An 8,954-nucleotide genomic window follows, 5' to 3' on the forward strand; every position below is an offset into this window, starting at 1 on the left:
CCCCAGACAAATATATATATATATATATTACTTTTTTTTCACCATGTAATATTTTCAGTAACAATTTAACCCAGGAGTAGAAGGAAGAGAGATCACTTGATTTCTGAACAACATTGATTTATATAATAAACAAAATAACTGCCAGTAAAGAAAGGAAGATATTAGTTTTAAAACAAAAGAAGGGGGATCCAGATTTCCCCTCCTTGATCCGTGACCGAAAACACAACATTAAAGAACAGTTATTACTTTTAAGAAAGTGTAGGGGGTTCAAAACCTAACACAATGAAAAATACTGTAAAGTTAAACTTTAAATGGCAATGGATTTGTTTATTTGAAGTTTAGGCACAAAGCTACACAATGGGCTATCTGTGCTCTGCCCATCACGGGTATCAAAAACCGGTTTTTAGCATTGTAAGTCCGCAGACATACTGCTGTGCTACTAGGGGGAGCAAGTGGCAATGGAAATGAACCCCTCAAATCACGACTCCCCTGTTATGTAGCTTTCAGCTTAACAAAAAACAAACATAATAGAAATATTTCGATTGAATTTTGTTTTCTCGCTGACTATACATTACATTTTATTAATTTAATTCGGTTTATTAAGTGTAACAACACTGTATCATGGATCGACTACAACTACCTGCTTCACCGGATTAACAATATTAATGCAAAAACTGAAACCCACCTGGAACACAAGCAGAATGTTAAGCTGAATAAATTAAGACCACATAAAAATACCAATACTATTCATCCTAATAAGGTGATTTTTAACTTTAGTTGTACTCAGTGAACCTTGTAAAAGTGCACTAGCTAAAGGCCTAAAGTTTTGCTTACCTCCCAATAAACATAAATTCTCTGACTACCTGTTCCGTTTTGTAAGCACTTATCAAATTTTGAAATCTCAATCTGTTTTCAACAGAGATGGTTCCCAGAACCTAGAAAATTTTGAAAAAACAAGATTCATTCTGTAACTACAACTCCCATAAATCTGCTTCCACCATTACTCACGTAGAATATACTGCCCTAAAGAAATTAGCTAATAACAAAAATATCCTAGTCACGACCTGTTAAATGTACAGGTGTTGTTATACTTAATAAAACGAATTACATCCACAAAATGCAAAATATTTCAATTACTTTGATATTTCGAATAATCAGAAACCCTATTTTGATTAGTGGATTTTTTACAATCGATATAATCGTAATTTCAATTAATCGATCATTGGAATAAATGAAAAGAGTAATAATCGGAAAAGATCAGTTGTACGTCCCCATCTACACTACAAGGATGCTTGCAAAATGGATATTGTTACGTCTCCGTTTGTTAATTGATTTTTCCGTAACTTCGTTCCAACGAAACAACTGCAGTCACAGGGTATTGTTGAAGTTAACGTTCGTTCGTTATAGTGTTTGTTTTAGCGCGAATATTGAAATTAAGTGTATCGTAAAGTTGTATTCGGAAAGAATAAACCAGTTTTATTAAGTAAGGACTTGTGTCGCTAAAGACAACGTGACGCGGGAATGCGTGTGAGTAGATAGTGAGTAATTGACCCTCTTAAATATACCAGTCTACCCTATCTAGTAAATGCTAGGGCATTCGTGAAGGAACAAGATAGTTCTAGAAACTAGAGGGCGTGAGAATAGTCACATGATCTCGATGACGCAACAGTACCATATCTACAGCCGACGACTTTAGTTACAAATCAGAGTTTAAGAGCAGAATTAATAACACAACCTTATTTTAACTGATTCATCAGGTGGAAAACGAAGTTTTTATAATAAATATTAAAAGATATGGTAATACCAAAAATATTTTATATTTATTTAAACCTTTCTCTATAATATTCTCTTAACAATGTTATTTATCAAACAGTTATATTCGTATGTTATATTCGTATTGTACATTTCATCATATTGTTACCGTTTAAATTGGTTCTTTCTAAACTTTTGATTGAATACGAAAACTAGCTCAATGATAATAATTTTTATAGTTCATATATAATGAACCTATTTATTTATTTATTTATGTGTGTGTTTCCGAGCAAGGCCACATTGAGCTATCTGCTGAATCCACCGCGGGAAATCGAACCCTGGATTTTAGCGATGTAAGTCCGTAGACTTGCTGCTGTCCCACCAAGGGACTTTTTGATATATTATCGCTGATAATGGAATTTAAGAAAATTACGAAACGTCCGTATTAAAGATGTTTTTTGGCATTACCGTGTTCTTAATAGTTATTACAAAACATCATTTTATTTTTTATGATTTATAACTTATTATTTATTTATTATTAATCACGAGAACAGTACAACTGGCGAACCATCGAGCTCGTCTTGTTGCTGGTGCGTTTCAAATTACAGCGTTAACGGGAGAAAACTAAACTGGTAATTTAAGAATTTACCATTAAAAACAAAGTAGAAAATTGTCTTGAACGATTAAAATGTTTTGTGTGTAAACGCATCTGAATTATATTATAGTTTGTTGAACATTTTTGCATTACAATTATCTGTCTTGTAAACGATTTTGGAGATATGGAACTGTATGCGTGCAGTGCCGTTTTGGGGGAAGTGTGTAAACTCTATGCATTGGAGTCGTTTTATGAAATATTTTTTCTTTTTTTTTCAGTTTGGGGGTTTTAGAATTAGTTTTGATTAAGAGTTAGATAATACATACAACAGAAAGTGAAGTTTTGGTGATTCTCACAGTTTCTTCAGTGAGTCAATCAAGATTTTGGTAACTTGATTGTGTAGCCTAACAACTGCGTAGTTAGGCCTGAGTTTTGTATCAGAGAAACAACTTCACTGAGTAGCCTAAAAACTGACTAGTTAGGCCTGAGTTCGGTTTCTATAAAACAACTTGACTGTGTAGCCTAAAAACTTCTCTATTTCTTAGGAAGAACATTTATTATGACTTTACATCCTCTTTCTTTTAAACCTTGCTCTTTCATCTTCTTGATGAGCTATTTCATGTCGTATATTTTTTTATCCTGGCTTGTACTGGAACATGGTTCCTCGGAAGAAACCTTAACATAGATGTCCACACAAATGTACTTCTAACTTTTAAGTATAAATGTAGCTGGTTTTATAGCTACCATTTGTCCCAATATTAAAATATTATGAATACTTAAATGAAACAGTATTATAAAAAATTAACATCGAAAATCCAGTAGAAATTTATTTTGTTTGTTTGTAATTAAGCACAAAGCTACACAATGGGCTAGCTGTGCTCTGCCCACCACGGGTATCGAAACCCGGATTCTAGCGTTGTAAGTCCGCAGACATACCGCTGTGCCACTAGGGGGCAGACATTTATTTTATTTGCAACAGTTATTAAAACTTCATGAAATTCTGCCATCTTAAACCTCCCATTTAAAGTGGTTTAGTAGCCAACTTTCCACACTAAACATTACATTTCAGGACGAACTTCTTCTTTACATTTACTCTACGATTTCACACTTTGCATATGAGGGAGATACTGATGACAGTATGCCATTTTAATAAGGAATAGTTGTGTTCCAACAATGAAATTTGGAAAATTAACATGTTAATCGAGTACTGTTCTTTTCTCAGTACCAACAATTATACAGTTTCTAAACTAACTGGTTAGGCCTACTTTATACGTTTCGTAGCAAAGTTATACTATAGGCCTGCATTACACTTTTTGTTAGTGTTATTAATTTGTAGCAATACTTAAGACCACTGGGTAACTTACTAATAATATATAGAAAGCTTACGATTAATGTTAATTGTAAATTACTTAAAATTAAACACAAAACTATCAACACTTACATACCTATAAAAAACGTCCGACGTATCTTCATTCCTATATTTTTCAGAAACGTTTGAATACCCAAATACACAACAGTTCTGCACTTATAACTCCGACAAAATGGCACTCGGCTGGCACGGCCTGTAAATGACAGCGATCTCTCCAGGTTATATATTATTTATACAGAGCTCACTGATTGAAAGTTAAATCAATTAAGTACTTTTCACTGCGGCGGAAACAAACAAATAAAGAAGAATAAAAAAATCACAATCGAATTGAGAAATAAAAATTAAATTATAAAAACAACGTATGAATTCAGGAAATCAAAATTTTAGATATAAATTTTAAAATGTGGTTGAATTAAAAGATAAAACAAAATTTTAAAAAATGATATTACAAACTTTACCTAATGTTACGACAGCGGAAGTCGCGTGATTCTGGGAGCATGCCCGCTGGAGTTTCTCGAATTATCGGGGAACCCAACGAATGTCCAAGTGTTTCCTAGACGCCCTCTTTTTTAGTATATAAGCCTGGCAAAGAAAGCCAGCGATATAGATAGATATAGAAGGAGATAATTAAAGAAGCGAACAGTACTGACGGTAATATAAAGTGTGTGTTTGTACTCGTAGAGAGAAAAGTTTGTATCAAGAAAGAATAAACTGGTTTAATCAAGAAAGAACTTATATTGCTGAAGCTCCTCGGAAAGAATTTCTACTGGAAATTATCAAACAAGCAGATACACAACACTACGCCTTGTTCTCCCTCTGAAACTACCTACGGTTGCGTAGAAACCGCATGGTAACCAGAGTTACAGCACCTCAGAACTGTGTGGTAACAAGAATTACAATAATATAGAAACCACGTAGTCAAGGACGGCATTAGCGGGGGGGAGACATTTGCCCCCTCAACTCTAATATCCATCAAAGAGCCCCCAAATTATCGTCAAAATCAATCACACACACAATTATATTGCTAACCAATGAAAAATGCGACTGTTGTTATTCCTGGTGAGTTGTTTCATTAACGAACAAGTAACGTGCGAATACTTAAAATATCACAAAAGCCAGGGGCTTCAAAATACCCACTTGAACCCCTTCTCTCCCAACAATGAAACCCTTTGAACCGTCTCCGCACGTGATAACTATAGTTATATTAGCTTAAAAATTATTCACTAACTAGGGTTACAATACTTTAGAAACCATGTGGTAATTAAAATTATTTTAGTTTAGAAATCATCTATAAATTAGTTATAGTAGTTCAGAAACCGTGTGGTAACTAGAGTTACCTTAGCGTAAAGAACATCTGTAAACTAGAGTTATAGAAGCTTAAAAGCCATATGGTAGTTTGAATCAAAGTACCCCAGTAAACATGTAGTGACAACAGTTGTTTAATGTTTAATTATCAAGAACCAATCTAATGGGTGACAATGGTGAACAGTCTACTGGTGGCGCCACTGAGAACGAAAGTGCGCTCAAGGAATTTCTCGAATGTGATCGTACTGGCCGAAGAAACGCTGTGCCGGACATCAAAGACGAGAGTACAGCCTCACTTTCGAAAGAGTTTGAGAAGCTGTCTTGTGCTGGTAAGCTGATTCGTAAGGTCTTTATCAAATATTTTGGTGTGAACACCCTTTACAAGATGGCGAATCACGATAATTATACTTGTAATAAAACGTTAGTGTTAGGCCTGTTGTATTTTTAACACTATATTTTTTTGTCTAGTCGTGTCAAAAGCCCCCCAGTGGTTCAGCAGCAAATCTGAGGGCTCACACTGGTAAAAATCGGGTTTCGATACCTGTGGTGGGCACAACATAGATAGTCTATTGTGTAGTGTTGTACTTAACAATAAATAATTGTGTTAAAATATAATAAGCTAATGTTTTATTACAAGTATAATGAACTTTATGAAATGTTACCAGCAGAGTAACATAACAACTGTTAATTTATTTCTGTTTGCATTATCTCAATTACATATATTTTCATAGAATTCGTTATTAATTCTTCTTTACTGGATATTTATCTCGACGTTTTACTTAACACAACATCTAAATCATTTTTTTCACAAAAGTCTGTGTGTGCTTGCTTATAACTAGCGAACCGATAGCATATATCCTCAGGGCCCGCTGGGGAGTGATATGGAGTTCGGATCTGATTCACTATGTCACCTCCTGGGATATGGCCTCCCCGTGCATGTAACGGCTACGTCATCTAACATGTACATGCATGGAAAAGACAAATAACTGCGAACAGTTAGAGTTTAATATCAAACCCATTTTTTACAATGCTGTTCCGAATGAAACTCAATTTACAAATATTCAAGATAAATATATGGATATTCTAATAACAAAGGAATAAGCGAGTCAGCACCAGCTCTGTTTTCTCTGGTGAGAAACTTATAAAATAAAAGTACAATTATATAAAACATATTATCCCTTTATGTCAACAACAAGTACATGTATACAATTTGAATGTAATCGAATGTGGTCTTAAAATTAATTACAGTGTTTTCACCTTTAACAAAGCTAAATAATAATAATAATAACCGAGATCCGATAGACATTAGCTGAATTTATTTTGTTCTCAATCATCAAGAACATAATAGTCATTTCGTCCTCTGTTGAATTGATTTGACAAAATAAACCGTTTATGACGACTTGAAAGCAACACCATGACTTTATAGTAATTTCTTAAAACACAATCGTTTCTACGCTTACTTGTAAGATATTTTGTATTTCTTAGCAATTTACGAAGTAGTAAAACCGTCGAACTAATTCAAAATTATTTTCTGTTACACAGACGATAGCGACAAGAGTGCCACAGGTAAGGCCCCATCAGATGGTCCTTCAAAGTCTTAGTGAGTGCCAATTAAAGAAATGAAAGACACATGAAGGATAAACCTTTATACATGTGACAGGCCTAGCGGTAAAACCGCTATTTTAATATGCTTGTAAATATCTCAGCTCCAAGGGAGTTTTCCGTTGTTACCTTAACAACAAGAATCTCGACTAATACGAGAAGCTCCCAACTTCTCAGCTTGGCTCAAGAATGGAAAATATTTTGTTTTCACCTATAAATTATCTAATTAGTTAATATTTTACCAGTAGGTTAGTAAGAAATCTTAGAAAAACTAGTGTACATAATAAAACATTAACAACAACACATTTAAAATCTCTGGTGACAACTTCATCGATTTTATTAAATACGTTTTAATATAAATAGATTTCATCAAGGCGCACCGGCTTTTGGAATTATATCATCTTCGAAAGCAGAAACAAAAATGATTATGCTAAATAAAATTAATTAGTGCTAATTAATTTAAAAATCAGTTCGTGCTGCTTTCTGAGATATAATCTCTCTCTTTTTTTTTAATAATTTTTCACTCTTTTGTTACTAAGCTTTCGTTGAAAAACGTGTTCGAGGTTAATGAAATCAACAATACTACTGTACCACTATCACGTGGAAAATTTAACCGAACTTTGCTATTATAAAAGTCTTAATATTTATATGTATTATCCATATTATGATCTTTCATTAACGACAGGTGTAGCCGTAGTAGTCTTAACACAAACAGCGTGACGGATCACGTACATATAATGAGATATTAAAAGACAGGTATAACCGTAAAAAAATTAACCACCATAATCTCATTTACCTGCCAAGCTACTTTCGTCATCAGTACATACAACGTTAGTAAATTATGATATTCGGCGGTATAATAATGTATAAAATACATAATACAAATAAATATGTTTAATTTGATTTACTGTCGTTTTACTTTTTATCATTAAATAGTGAAGGCTTAAATCTTTGACTTAGGCCTAGGCCCTAATTCAAAATTATACTCAAATTATTTAAACGCCGAGATTTATGAATTTTCTATTATCAAACTTAAGCATTTCTTTAATTGAAAAGAATAAATAGAGATATCACAGAACAAACACCTAATGACAAGTTCTACCCTTGTTAGCTGTTTTGTAATCTTAATTTTCAGGTGTCTAGAAAATTCAAGTTTTTTCCCCCGTTTCGTTTTATATGAAAATAATAAATACGTGCATTTGAACTTGTCCTTGGATACTTTTTTTCATAGCCAGATACACTTTCGCAAGAGTAACTTCAAAACCGAAACAGTTGACTTTCAAACCTTTAGTTTTATGTAATATCTATGTAAAAAAAAGGTTTTAACATAAATGACATTAGGCAGTAATACCACCAAAACTACAGTATAATTTTTCTACCTGTCTTGAAAGCGTGATCCACTTCTTCATAATTGTAATTTTTCATATTTCTATCAACAATATTGCAATGAATGTTGTTATGAAACTTGATAGTGTTTCTTTAATTAAATTTCCTTATATTTTGGATGTCAACAGCAAAATAATAATAATAATAAGTAAAATTAAAATCCAGGGTCTTGCTCAAGGATTTCTAAAGATTTTTACTTCAAAATTTCATTTCCTTCTTCCGTCACCCCCCACCAATAAACGCCCACAAGATAAACTTCCCTTTAGCCAACCATGTGCATCAAGTCGTCTCCTCGGCAAGAAGAAAACCCTACTGCCTTGGTCAACAAAGTTCATCTTCTCCACTACGCCTATCACTCCTTCTATTGGAGTTTGAACATTCGGCGCCTGACCAGTGAACGTGGGTTTTCTCGGGGTGGTCCCGTTTCAACCCACAGCAAATTCTCCAGGCATAGGATTAATTGATCCCCGCCTCCAAGAAGGACCATAAGTCCAATAGGGGCCGTTTGTTTGCTAGTTTAGTTTTAACCCACACAAGAGACGACAAAATACAATCCAGTAATAACCTTCTTCGACTTTCCTCCGATACTACACATTCGCCATCAAAATTCCACTTGCATTCGCTAAAGTACTGACCACAAAGCTACCAGTATAGCCCCATTCCCTTATCACTTGCAGGGCGAAGAGGAACAACTGTTTCTGAGCGCTCCCAGTAATCCTTGGGAGATCCCAAACCGAAATACCTACACCCCCACCAATCAACAACATTTCTGTCTTTTGTCCGAGGCCAGGTGGTTAGGACGCTCGACTCGCAATCTGAGGGTCGCGGGTTCGAATCCCCGTCACACCAAACATGTTCGCCCTTTCAGCCGTGGGACGTTATAATGTGACGGTCAATCCCACTATTCGTTGGTAAAAGAATAGCCCAAGAGTTGGCGGTGATGAC

This window comes from Limulus polyphemus, unplaced genomic scaffold, assembly GCF_000517525.1.
Source record: "Limulus polyphemus unplaced genomic scaffold, Limulus_polyphemus-2.1.2 Scaffold8608, whole genome shotgun sequence".
NCBI classification, from domain to species: domain Eukaryota; kingdom Metazoa; phylum Arthropoda; class Merostomata; order Xiphosura; family Limulidae; genus Limulus; species Limulus polyphemus.